This window comes from Vicugna pacos, chromosome 25 (genome assembly GCF_048564905.1).
Source record: "Vicugna pacos chromosome 25, VicPac4, whole genome shotgun sequence".
Lineage (NCBI taxonomy): Eukaryota > Metazoa > Chordata > Mammalia > Artiodactyla > Camelidae > Vicugna > Vicugna pacos.
In genome coordinates, this window is record NC_133011.1 from 2,358,679 (window position 1) to 2,371,203 (window position 12,525).

The 12,525-nt window shown below is 38.6% G+C and overlaps 1 protein-coding gene across 1 annotated transcript in view; it reads left to right on the forward strand.

The window, feature by feature from the left end:
- The window catches only part of NECAB1 (N-terminal EF-hand calcium binding protein 1), a 236,257-nt gene that overhangs the window by 73,091 nt on the left and 150,641 nt on the right, over nucleotides 1–12,525 (forward strand). The gene's annotated exons all lie outside the window — the stretch shown is intronic.

Sequence of the window (12,525 nt, forward strand, 5' to 3'; positions counted from 1 at the left end):
CAGCGGGCTCCCCGGGCCCGGCTGCTCGCGCCGGCTTTCCGTGGGCGGGAAGCAGCTGTCTGCTGGGCCCTTTGCGCTCTGTGCGGCTCCTGGGCTGTCTGGCCCAGCACCCTGCGTGATTGGAGCTTTTTAACCACACCCAGAGGCGGCTCCAATGTAGCACATTTTCTATAAAGCCGCAGAATGCTGAGACAGTGCTGTCATTTGGATGGCACAAGATTTCCTTGTTGTCTAGCTCGATGGACCCCGGAACTTTTCACCTGATTTGTATAGTATGTGCTCTAAAAGTTTTACTAAAGGTACTTTGAGGGCAGTGTAAATGGTGCATGACCGTGAGTGCTAGGACAGTTGCCTTAGAATGTGGCAGATGAGGAGAGACAGAAACACGGACAGTTTACTCTGCTGGTTTGTGCCCCTTCCAGAATCATTCTTTAGTTCAATGGGTGCATACTTACTGGTCGTCTTTCCCTTTGAAATCCAAGAGATACAGGTAAACACTTCCTTTATCAAAGGAAGGAGAAAGAAATCTTTCTCTGTTTCCTCCTTCTGTTTTTTTTTGTTTGTTTTGTTTTTTGATTTCTGAAGCAGCTATGATTTAGAGGATTGTGAGTGGAAAATCTTTAACATTTTCTTAGCATGTAGCAGAGAAATTAGTTTGATGACTTTTCAGTGGCCCTGTCGTCTGTTGTTAGCAAGAAGCATCACATGCTCATCAGTCAGAACAGTGAGACGTAACGAGGCGACAAGACCCTAAGGATAATTTCAACGCTGAACTCTGAGGACTATTTTATTTTACCTAAATGGACGTTTATTAGTGCTGTCTGTAGGCTAGAATCTATACAAATGCAAAATCTAGTATAATTTTTGGACATAAGTATTTCCTTCTGAGCTGGCTGTCTCCTTTTACAGTTTTAGATCCCTGGCAATGTATATCAAATTAAAAAAACACGTCTGCAGGGAATTTCTGGTCTCACTCCTTCATTTTACACTCAAGGAAACTGAGTTCAGAGAAGACCATTATGACTGACTAAGCCTGGACTAGAACACGCCTCCTGAGCCTGCCCCTCCCTCTTCTCTGCTTTCTGTAGCTGCCTCCTTACTCACAGGTATAGCAGACATGAAACACGGGTGGATGACGAATGGGAAATGCAAGATCTTTTTCTCTGTCACTTAATTTCTATTTTGAGCATCCATTCTGCCAGGTGGTGGAAAATTTCATCTCAGTCCGTTCAGGGTCACTCTCTTCCACTTCTGGGGTTGTGCACAAGTCTGGGGCCTCACCTAGTGCAAACTCACGAGAGAAGAGGGGCAGCTCTTCCTCTCTGTGTTCAGCTTTCGGTGATGCCCAGGGAGTGGTTTCTTCCCTTTTCACCTGATTTTTGGTCATTAGTTCAAGCAGGTCCCTTGCGTTCTCCGTTCTTATCAGCTCCTCCCCTTTTCATGTCTGCCGTGTCCCTCCCTCTTTCAGATCCTCAGGGTCCATGTAGTGTTCCCAAACCAGTGTCAATGCAGGCAATTCTGTGAAACTGTTTCCAGGTCCTTCTGCCCACATGTACCCTGTATGTGTGCCTGAGGGCTGCTTCCCGCCTGATCCGGGAGATCTCAGACTTTCTGTCTGGAAACGGGTCACAGGACATCCCTAATGCCAGATCCCAAACCTCTAGGATTCTACTAGCAAAACACCGTCTTCACCTTACAGATTAGGCTTGAGGGGACAACAGGGTCGACGACCCCAGGGAAGATGACCCCTGAGTCACTCTCCCTTTCTCTCTTTTCCCCTTGTACATGAGGGGATGTGAGCCAGCTAGGGGGTGGGGGTGGGGGGGCTTAGCTATGAATGACCTGTAGTCTTCTAAATCTTTCCTCTTACCTGTGTCTAGACTTTGGAATTTCAGAGGTCAAGAGTCTGACTCCTTGTATGCGTCAGGTTCTCCAGAGAAGCTTGACCAGTAGGATGTCTGTTTATGTGGAGGTTTCTTTCAAGGAATTGGCTCATGCAGTTGTGGAGGCCAGTTGAGTGCAAGTTTGCAGAGTGGGCTGGAGACACAGAAAAGCTGATGTAGTCCAAGTCCGAAGGCCGCCTGCTGAAGAACTCCCTCTTGTCTGGGAGAGGTAGTCAGTCTTTTTCCCCCCTCTGCCCAGGCCTTTGACTGACTGGATGAGGCTCATCCACATCTGGGAAGGCAAACTGTTTTACTCACAGATGATTGATCTAAATATCAATCTCATCCAAAAACACTCTCACTCTAATTTTAAAAGTTGACTTTCCCTGAAGGATTTTTGAAAGCCAGCAAAGTAATGCTTACTTCTTCCTTTAAGTCCCTGGGGGATCGCAGGGTTTTCAAGAAGTGCCACCTGGTACATCCTGAGTTTTGTGAAGCAGAGATGAAGCTGGGCTGAGTGAACAAAAAGTGACATATCCTTAATTACCACAAAGTGACACCTAATTGCCTTCCTGGCAGCTTTAATGTAACACTGAATATAGTGAAGGTGGTGGTTAATTTTAATGTCACTTACAAAAGGTAATGTTTCAGAACTGGAGTGACTTTGTCAGTTTTTGCAGCTTGCATGTTAATAGGTGTCCTTTGGGTGTGCACGTTATCAATATGGCTGATCGCATTTTTGCCACTGATGCCTAGTGCTTTCCTGAGATTGTTATTGCAACAAAGTAACTTTTTGTTTTAACACTGAAATTACAGGAGCAATTATTTTACTGTGTGCTTAAACTTGCTCTTGATACCTCAAAAGAAAGAAAATAATGGACATTTTAATGTCAGCAAAATGGAAACTGGAATGATGATTTCATAGTAGATTTAATCTGTGAACTTCGCTTGATCTCTAAGTGACACTATGATAATCATAGAAAGAAGCTTCTGAACACTACCTCAGTAAGTGTCTTAGAGTGTTCTCATTGTAGGAGACCGGCTATGACTGGTCTTCCATCTTTTAGAGCAAAAGATATAAGACAAAAAATTTACTTCTAAGTACCTTCAATAATGAGAATGCATCAATCAAAAACTCAAGTTTTTTTTTTTCAGTTTATGATATTTTCTACTTATTCATTTATTCTACAATTATTTATTGAATGCTGGCCATAAGCCAAAACTGTCCAGACTAGAATTGACCTATAGTTAAAAATAATAGAATAAATTATTTATAATTATTTTTCTTTCCAGTTTTATTGAGACATAATTAATATACAGCACTGTATAAGTTTAAGGTTACAGATAATTATTTCACTAGCATACATCATGAAGTGATTACCATAGTAAGTTTAGTGAACATCCATTTTGTATAGATACAAAATTAAAGAAATAAAAAAAGTTTGCCTTGTGATGAGAACTCATAATTTAATCTCTTAACAACTTCCATTTATAGCAGAGAGCGGTGTTAATTATAGTCATTGTGTTGTAGATTACATCCCTAGTATTTACGTATCTTGTAACTAGAAGTGTGTACCATTTGACTACCTTCGTTTAATTACCCCTCCTCCAACTCCCACCTCTGGTAATCACAAATCTTACTTCTTTTTCTATGAGTTTACCTGTATGTGAAGTATAATTGACCTACAACACTGTGTTGGTTTCTGTTACGTAACATACTCAGTGTTTCTATACATTTCAAAATGATCACCGTGACAAGCCTAGTTGCACTATGTCACCATGCGAAGATGGTGCGTAATTATTGACTGCATTCCCCGTACTGTACATTCCACACCCACGATTCATTTATTTTGTAACTGAAAGTTTGTACCTTTTTACTTCCAGTTTTAGAGAGCAAACTGACAGACAGCACAGTTTAAGTTCAAGGTGTCCAGCATATGATTTGACTACATGTATCATGAAGTGATTATCATAGTAAGATGAGTGAATCACCATCATTTATATAGATACAAAATTAAAGAAATAGAAAAAATATTTTTCCTTGTGATGAGAATTCTAAGGATTTACTCTCTTAAACAACTTTAACGTATAACATAGAGCTGTGTTGATCATACTTATCATGCTGTACATCACATCCCTGATTGTTTTATATCTTGTTACTGAAAGTTTGTACCTTTTGACTGCCTTCATCTAAATTCCCCCAAACCCCACCCTTCACCTCTGGTAACCACAAATCTAATCTTTTTCTATGAGTTTGTTTGTTTGTGAAGTATATTTGGCTTATGACACTATGTAACTTCCTATATACAACATAGTGATTTGATATTTCTGCATATTTCAAATTGATCACTATGATGAATCTCGTAAAGATCTGTCACCATACTAAGATATTGCATGTCTGTTGACTATACTCTATACATTGTACATTTGGCACTCATGACTCATTTATTTTGTAACTGAAAGTCTGTACCTCTTACTCTTCCTTGCATGGTTCTTTCCTCTCGCCATTCCACTCCCCTCTGGCAACCACCTGTTTGTTCTCTGCATCTGTAACTGTTCCTGTTTGGTCATCGTTGTTCAATTGTTTTATTTTTTAGATACCAAATACAAGTGAAATCATGTAATATTTGTCTTTCTCTGTCTGATTTATTTTGCTTAGCATAATGCCCCCTAGGTCTACCCCTGTTGTTGCAAATGGCAAGATTTCTTTGTTTTAATGGCCGAGTAATGTTTGTGTGTATTTATCTGTATCACATCTTTTTTATCCATTCATCTGTTGCAGAGTAGTTAGGTTGCTTCCATATCTTGGCTGTTGTAAATAATGCTGCAGTGGACATAGGAGTGCATCTGTCTTTTAAATTAGTGTTTTCATTTTCTTCAGATAAATTTCAGGAGTGGAATTACTGGATCATATGATAGTTATATGAATAATTTTTCATGGAATCTTCATATTGTTTTCCATAGTGCCTACACTAGTTTACATGCCCCCAAATAGTGCATGAGGGTTCCCTTTTCTCCACATCCTTGCCAATATTTGTTATTTGTTATCATATGGATTGTATCTATTCAGACAGATGTGAGGTGATATCCCACTGTGATTGTAATTTGCATTTTCCTGATGATTAGTGATGTTGACTGTCTTTGGATGTGCTTGTTGGCCACTGTATATCTTCCTTAGAAAAATGTGTATTCAGATTCTCTACCCATTTTCTAATCGGGCTCCTCTTTTGATGTTGAGTTGTAAGTTCTTTGTATATTTTGGATATTAACCCCTTATCAGATAAATCATTTGCGTATATTTTCTCCCATTTAATAGTCTGTTATTTCATTTTATTGATAGTTTCCTTCACTGTACAGAAGATTTTGAGTTTGATGTAGTCCCATTTGTGTATTTTTGCCTTTGTTTCCCTTGCCTGAGGAGAAAGATCCAATCAATACTACTAAGACAGATGGCAGAGGGCATACCGTCTGTGTTTTCTTCCAAGAGTTTTATGGCTTCAGGTATTAAGTCTTTAATCCATTTTGAAATTTTTGTGCATAGTCTGAGAGAGCAGTCCATTTTGATGCTTTTGTATGTCCAGTTCTTTGAACACCATTTATAGAAGAGGCTGTCTTTTGCCCATTGTTTATTCTTGCCTACTTTGGTATAGATTAATTGCCTGTATAAGTGTAAGTTCACTTCTCAGCCTCCAATTCTGTTCCATTGACCTATGTTGCTTTTTTTTTTCTTTGTGCCAGGGCCTTACTTTTTGATAACTGTAGCTCTGCAGTAAAGTTTGAAATCAGGGAGCATCATAACTCCAGCCTTGTTTTTTTCTCAAGATCATTTTGGCTATTCAGGGTCTTTTGTGCTTTCATACAAAATTTAGAATTAATCATTCTAGTTCTGTGAAAAATGCCATTGGTATTTTGATAGGGATTGCCCTGAATCTGTAGTTTGCCTTGGGTAACACGGTCATTTTCTTTCATCATTGTCTTACAGTTTTCCAAGTACAGGCATTTTACCTGGTTAGTTGGATTTATTCTTACATGTTTTATTCTTTTTGTGATTGTAAATGGGATTGTTTTCTCAATTTCTCCTTCTGATAATTCATTGTTAGCATATAGAAATGCAAGAGACTTCTGTGTATCAATTTTGTATTTTGCAACCTTACCAGATCCATTGATGATTTCTAGTAGCATTTTGGTGGCATTGTTAGGATTTGCTATGTTTAGAATCATGTCATCTGCAGCGACAGTTTTACCTCTTTCTATCCATTTTGGATTCCTTTTATTTCTTTTCCTTCTATGATTGCTGTGGCTGGGACTTCCAGTACTATGTTGGACAAAAGCGGTGAGAGTGAGCGCCCTTCTCTTGTTCCTGACCTTAGACGGAACGCTTTCAGCTTTTCGCCATTAAGTATGATGTTAGCTGTGGGTTTGTCACATACGACCTTCTTTATGTTGAGGTGTGTTCCCTCTTTGCCCACTTACTGGGGAAATTTTTTATTGTAAATGGATGTTGAATTTTATCAAAACCTTTGTCTGCCTGTATTGAGTTGATCATATAGTTTTTAGTTTTTACTCTTAAATTTGTTAATGTGGTGTATCACACTGGTTGATTTGTGAATATTGAAAAATCCTTGCATACCTGAAATAAATCCCACTTGCTCATGGTGTACAGTCCTTTCAGTGCATTGCTGAATTCAGTTTTCTAGTGGTCGAGGATTTTTGCATCTATGTTCATTAGTGATATTGGCCTGTAATTTTCTTTTTCTTTCTTTTTTTTTTTTTTTGTGGTATCTTTGGTTTTGGTATCAGGGTGATGGTGGCCTCCCAGAATGAGTTTGAAAGTGTTCCTTTCTCTGCAAGTTTTTGGACTAGTTTCAGGGGAATAGGTATTAACTCTTCTCTAAAGTTTGGTAAAATTCACTTGTGAAGACTTCTGGTCCTGGACATTTGTTTGCTGGGAGATTTTTAATTACTGATTTGATTTTAGTGCTAGTAATTGGTCTATTTATATTTTCTATTTCTTCATGGTTCAGGCTTGGGAGAGTGTACCTTTCTAAGGATTTGTTCATTTCTTCTAGGTTGTCCATTGTTAGTGTACAGTTGCTTGTAATAGTCTCATGTTTTTTTTAATTTCTGTGGTATCATTTGTAACTTCTTTTTTGTTTCTGATTTTACTGATTTGGGCCACCTTTTTTTTTTCCTTGATCAGTCCGGCTAAAAAGTTTATCAGTTTTGTTTATCTTTTCAAAGAACCAGTTTTAGTTTCATTGACCGACCTTCCTTCCTCTCTTTTTCTTTCCTTCTTTCCTCTATTTCATTTATTTCTGCTCTGATTTTTATTATTTCTTTCCTTCTGTTAACTTTGGGTTTTATTTGTTCTTTCTATAGTTGCTTTAGGTGTAAGTTTAAGTTGTTTATTTGAGATTTTTCTGGTTTCCTGAAGTAAGCTTGTTTCACTGTAAACTTTCCCATTAGAACTTCTTTTGTTGTGTCCCCAGGTTTTGGATTGTTGTGTTTTCATTTTCATTTGTCTTTAGGTATTTTTTTAAAATTTCCTCTTTGATTTCTTTAGTGATTCATCAGTTCTTTAGTATATTGTTTAGCCTCCATGTGTTTGTGATTTTGGCAGGTTTTTTTCTTGTAGTTAATTTCTAATCTCATAATGTTGTGGTCAAAATAGATGTTTGATATGATTTCAATTATCTTTACGTATACAAAGGTCTGTTTTGTGGCTCAGCATGTGATCTATCCCAGAGAAAGTTCCATGTGCACTTGAGAAGAATATGTATTCTACTGCTTTTGGATGGAATGCTTGATGAATATTAATTAAGTCCATGTTGTCTAATGTGTTTTTTTAGGGCTGTATTTCCTTACTGTCTTTCTATCTAGATGATCTGTCCATTGATGTCAGTGGGGTGTTAAGGTCCCCCGTTATTATTGTGTTATTGTTGATTTCTCCTTTTCTGTGTGTTAACAGTTGCTTTTTATATTGATATGCTCCTATGTTGGGTGTATATATATATATATATATATACAATTGTTGTATCTTCCTCTTGCATTGATTCCTTGAGCATTATATAGTATCCTTATTTGTCTCTTGTAACAGTCTTTATTTTAAACTATTTTATCTGATACAAGTATTGCTACTCCAGCTTTCTTTTTTTTTAAACATTTTATATTGATTTATAATCATTTTACAATGTTGTGTCAAATTCCAGTGTAGAGCACAATTTTTCAGTTATACATGAACATATATGTATTCATTGTCACATTTTTTTTCTGTGAGCTACCATAAGATCTTGTCTATATTTCCTTGTGCTTTGCAGTATAATCTTGTTTATCTATTCTACAATTTTGAAATCCCAGTCTATCTCTTCCCACCCCCCGCCCCCTTGGCAACCACAAGTTTGTATTCTATGTCTATGAGTCTGTTTCTGTTTTGTATTTATGCTTTGTTTGTTTGGTTTTTTTTTTTTTGAGATTCCACATATGAGCAATCTCATATGGTATTTTTCTTTCTCTTTCTGGCTTACTTCACTTAGAATGACATTCTCCAGGGGCATTCCATGTTGCTACAAATAGTGTTATATTGTCAGTTTTTATGGCTGAGTAGTATTCCATGGTATAAATATACCACCTCCGCTTTATCCAGTCATCTGTTGATGGACATTTAGGCTGTTTCCATATCTTCGCTATTGTAAATAGTGCTGCTGTGAATACTGGGGTGCAGGTGCCATCCTGAAGTAGGATTCCTTCTACTCCAGCTTTCTTTTGGTTTCCATTTGCATGGAATATCTTTTTCCATCCCCTTACTTTCAGCCTGCATGTGTCTATCTCTGAAGTGGGTCTCTTGTAGACAGCATATATATGGGTCTCGTTTTTGTATCCATTCAACCAGTCTGTGTCTTTTGGTTGGAGCATTTAATCTGTTTGCATTTAATGTAATTATCAATATATACATTCTTATTGCCATTTTCTTAATTGTTTTGGATTTGTGTAAGTAAGTGTTTTCCCCCTTTGTTCCTTTGTTCTCTTCTCTTGTGATTTCATGACTATCTTTAGTGTTATGTTTGGATTCCTCTTTTTTCTTTGAACGTATGTCTTTTACAGATTTTTATATGTGGTTACCGTGAGGTCTTGATATAGAAGTCTATACATATACATGATCATTTAAAGTTGCTGATCTCTTAATTTCAAATGCATTTTAAATACCCTGCATTCCTACTGTCCTCTCCTCATGATTGCTAGTTCTGATACCACATTTTACAACTAATTTTTTTGTGTATTCTTTAACTGCTTTTTATGGACACAGGATTTTTTTTATACTACTTTTGTCTTTTAACTTCCATATTAATTTTTGTGTGGATAATTTTCTACCTTTACCATATGTTTCCCTTTACTGGTGAGCTTTTCGATTTTGTAATTTTTTTGTTCCTGTTTTTGTCCTTTTCTTTTCCATCTAAAGAAGTTCCTTCAGCATTTGTTGTAAATCTGGTTTTGTGGTGCTGAATTCTTCCAGCTTTTGCTTATCTGTAAAGCTTTTGTTTCCTCTGTCAAATCTGAATGAGACCCTTGTTGGGTTGAGTATTCTTGATTATAGATTTTTTTCCTTTTCATCACTTTAAATATATAGTGCCACTCCCTTCTGGCCTGCATTTTCTGCTGAAAAGTCAGCTGATAATCTTATGGGAATTCCCATGTATGTTATTTGTTGCTTTTCTCTTGTTGCTTTTAATATTTTATCTTTATCTTTGATTTTTGTCAATTTGATTACTGTGTGCCTCAATGTACTCCTCTTTGGGTTATTGTATGGGACTCTCTCTGTTTCCTGGATTTAGGCAAATGTCCTTTCCCAAGTTAGGCAAGTTTTCAACTATTACCTCTTCAAAGTTTTCTCAGGTCCTTTCTCTCTCTTTTCCCTCTGGGACCACTATAATGTGAATATTAGTGTACTCTGTGTTGTCGCAGAGGTCTGTTAAACTATCCTTATTTCTTTTCCTTCTTTTATTTTTTCTTTTTTCTGTTATGTGGTAGTGATTTCCACTGCTCTGCTACTCTGTCTTCTAGCTCACTGATCCATTCATCTGCCTCATTTAGTCTACTCTTGGTTCCTTCTAGTATATTATTCATTTTAGGAATTGTATTCTTCAACTCTGTTTGGTTGTTCTCTATATTTTCTAACTCTTTTCTAAAAACTTCTGACTTATCACTATGTGTATTTATTCTTTTCTTAAATTCTCTGATCATCTTACAGTCATTACTCTGAACTCTTTTTTGGGTAGATTACCTATCCCCTCATCACGCATTTCTTCTTCTGGGATTTTATCTTGTGCCTTTGCTTGGAACATATTCCTCTGCCACCTAATTTTGTCTAAATTTCTATTTGTATTTTTATGTAGGTTGGGTATATTTCTTGACCTTGAAGAAGTAGTTCCCTGTAGGAGACATCCTATATGTCACAGCAGTGCACTTCCCTCTCCAAGGGCCAAGGGTCAGTTAGTCCCAGGATAGAGGACGGCCCTCGTTTGTGGACTTCTTCCACAGGCTATGGGATTTTTGCTTCATTACTTCTGGTGTCCTCCCTACTCCCACCCTGTGGGTGAAACTGGGCTAGACTCTGTGCAGGTTTCCAGGCAGGAGGGGTCAGTGCCCACCCATTGGTGGGTGGAGCTGGTTCCTGGCTCTCTGGTGGGCAGGGCTGTGTCAGGGGCATGTGGGCTCGGGAATTCTTTAGGCAGCCTGTCTGCTGATGGGTGGGGCTGTGTTCCCACCTAGTTTGTTGTTTGGCCTAAGGTATCCCAGCACTTAAGCCTCCAGGCTGTTGGGTGGGGCCGGGTCTTGGTGACAATTACCCAAGCAAGAAGTCAGCCTCCAGAAAGGCTCATGCAGATGAATGTTCCCCCAAAGCCCACCACCAGTTTTATGTCCCCAGGTGACCCCCATCCCCCACTTCCCTAGGAGTCCTTCTAAAACCAGTAGGCAGGACTGGCCCAGATTCCTATAAAATCACTACTTCTGCCCTTGGTCCTGGTGCACATGAGATTCTGTGTGTGCTCTTTACAAGATTAAAGTCTGTGCTTCCCCCAGTCCTGTGGATCTTCTGCAGTTAATCTCTGTTGGCCTCAAAACTAAATGCTCTGGGGGCTCCCCCTGCTGATGCCGGACCCCTATGCTGGGAGCCTAACATGGGGCTGAGAACTCTCACTATTGCGGGAGAACCAGTATAATTATTCTTAGCTTGTGGGTTACCTACCTGGGGAGTAGAGGACCCAATTATATCTGAGATGCAGCCCTCCTACCATCCTGCTGTGTCTTTTTCTTTTTATGTCTCCAGTGTAAGCAGATCTTTTTTGGTAGGTTCTAGTCGTCTTTTCTGATGGTTGTTTAGCAGTCAGACATAGTTTTATTGTGTTCTCGAGAGGAGTTGAGCTTGAGGTTCTACTACTTAGCCATCTTGACAAGATCTCCTCCTTTGCTGCTTTTGATAGTATCTCTTCTTCTTTAATTTTTTTCTATTCTAATTACTGTGTATCTTGGTGTGATCCTCATGGGTTGATCCTATTTGGACTGTCTTTGCTTCCTGGAACTGGATATCTGTTACCTTTCCAGGTAAGGGAAGTTTACAGCTGTCATGTCTTCAGATGTGTTCTCTGCCCGTTCCTCTCTCTGCTCCTTCTGGGACACCTAAATGTGAATATTAGCATATTTGATGTTGTCCTAGAGTCACCTTAAACTGTCCTCATTCTTTTTAATCTTATTTTTCCCTGTTTCGTTTTGGTGATTTCCATTACTCTGTGTTTCAGCTCACTGATCCATTCCTCTGTATCATCTGAACTACTGTTGATTCCCTCTAGTGTATTTTTTATTTCAGCTGTTGTGTTCTTTGTGTCTGTTTTATTATTCCTTATACTTTTCAGCTCTTTGTTAAAACCTTCTAGCTTCTTACTCTGTGCATTCATTCTTCTGTGTTCTTTCATCATCTTCCCGTCATCACTCTGCACTCTTTCCCTGGTGGAGTGCCGATCTCCATTCACTTAGTTCATTTTCTGCAGTTTTATCTTGTTCCTTCATTTGGAACATGTTTTTCTTTCACTTCGTTTTGCCTAACTTGCTGTTTTTATTTCTATGTATCTGGTAGGTTGGTTACATTTCCTAACTTTCGAGAAGTTGCTTTTACGAAAGACATTCTATGTGTCCCAGTAGTGCACTCCCTTCTGGTCACCAGGGGTATATGTTGTAGGGGTGCCCCCTGTGTGGGCTTCCTTAGTGGGCTGACTACTGTGGGCAGTTTGGTAGATGTGGCTGGCCCCTCACCTGGTTGTTTCCAGGCCCCATGTTGTGCAGAGGCTGCAGGCCACTGGTGGGCATGGCCGGGTGATGAAGTGGCTAGTTGAGTAGGGCTATTTCTTTTTTTTTATTGTTATTTTTTAAAGTTTATTTCTAATTTTTAATAGAATTTTAAAGGTTATTTTCTATTTACAGCTATTACAAATATTGACTATATTCCTTGTGTTGTACAATAATACGTCCTTCAGCCTGTCTTACACCCAATAGTTTGTCCCTCACACTCCCTCACCCCTATGTTCACCCTACCCCCTCCTACTAGTAACCACTGGTTGGTTCTTTATATCTCTGTCTACTTATTTTTTGT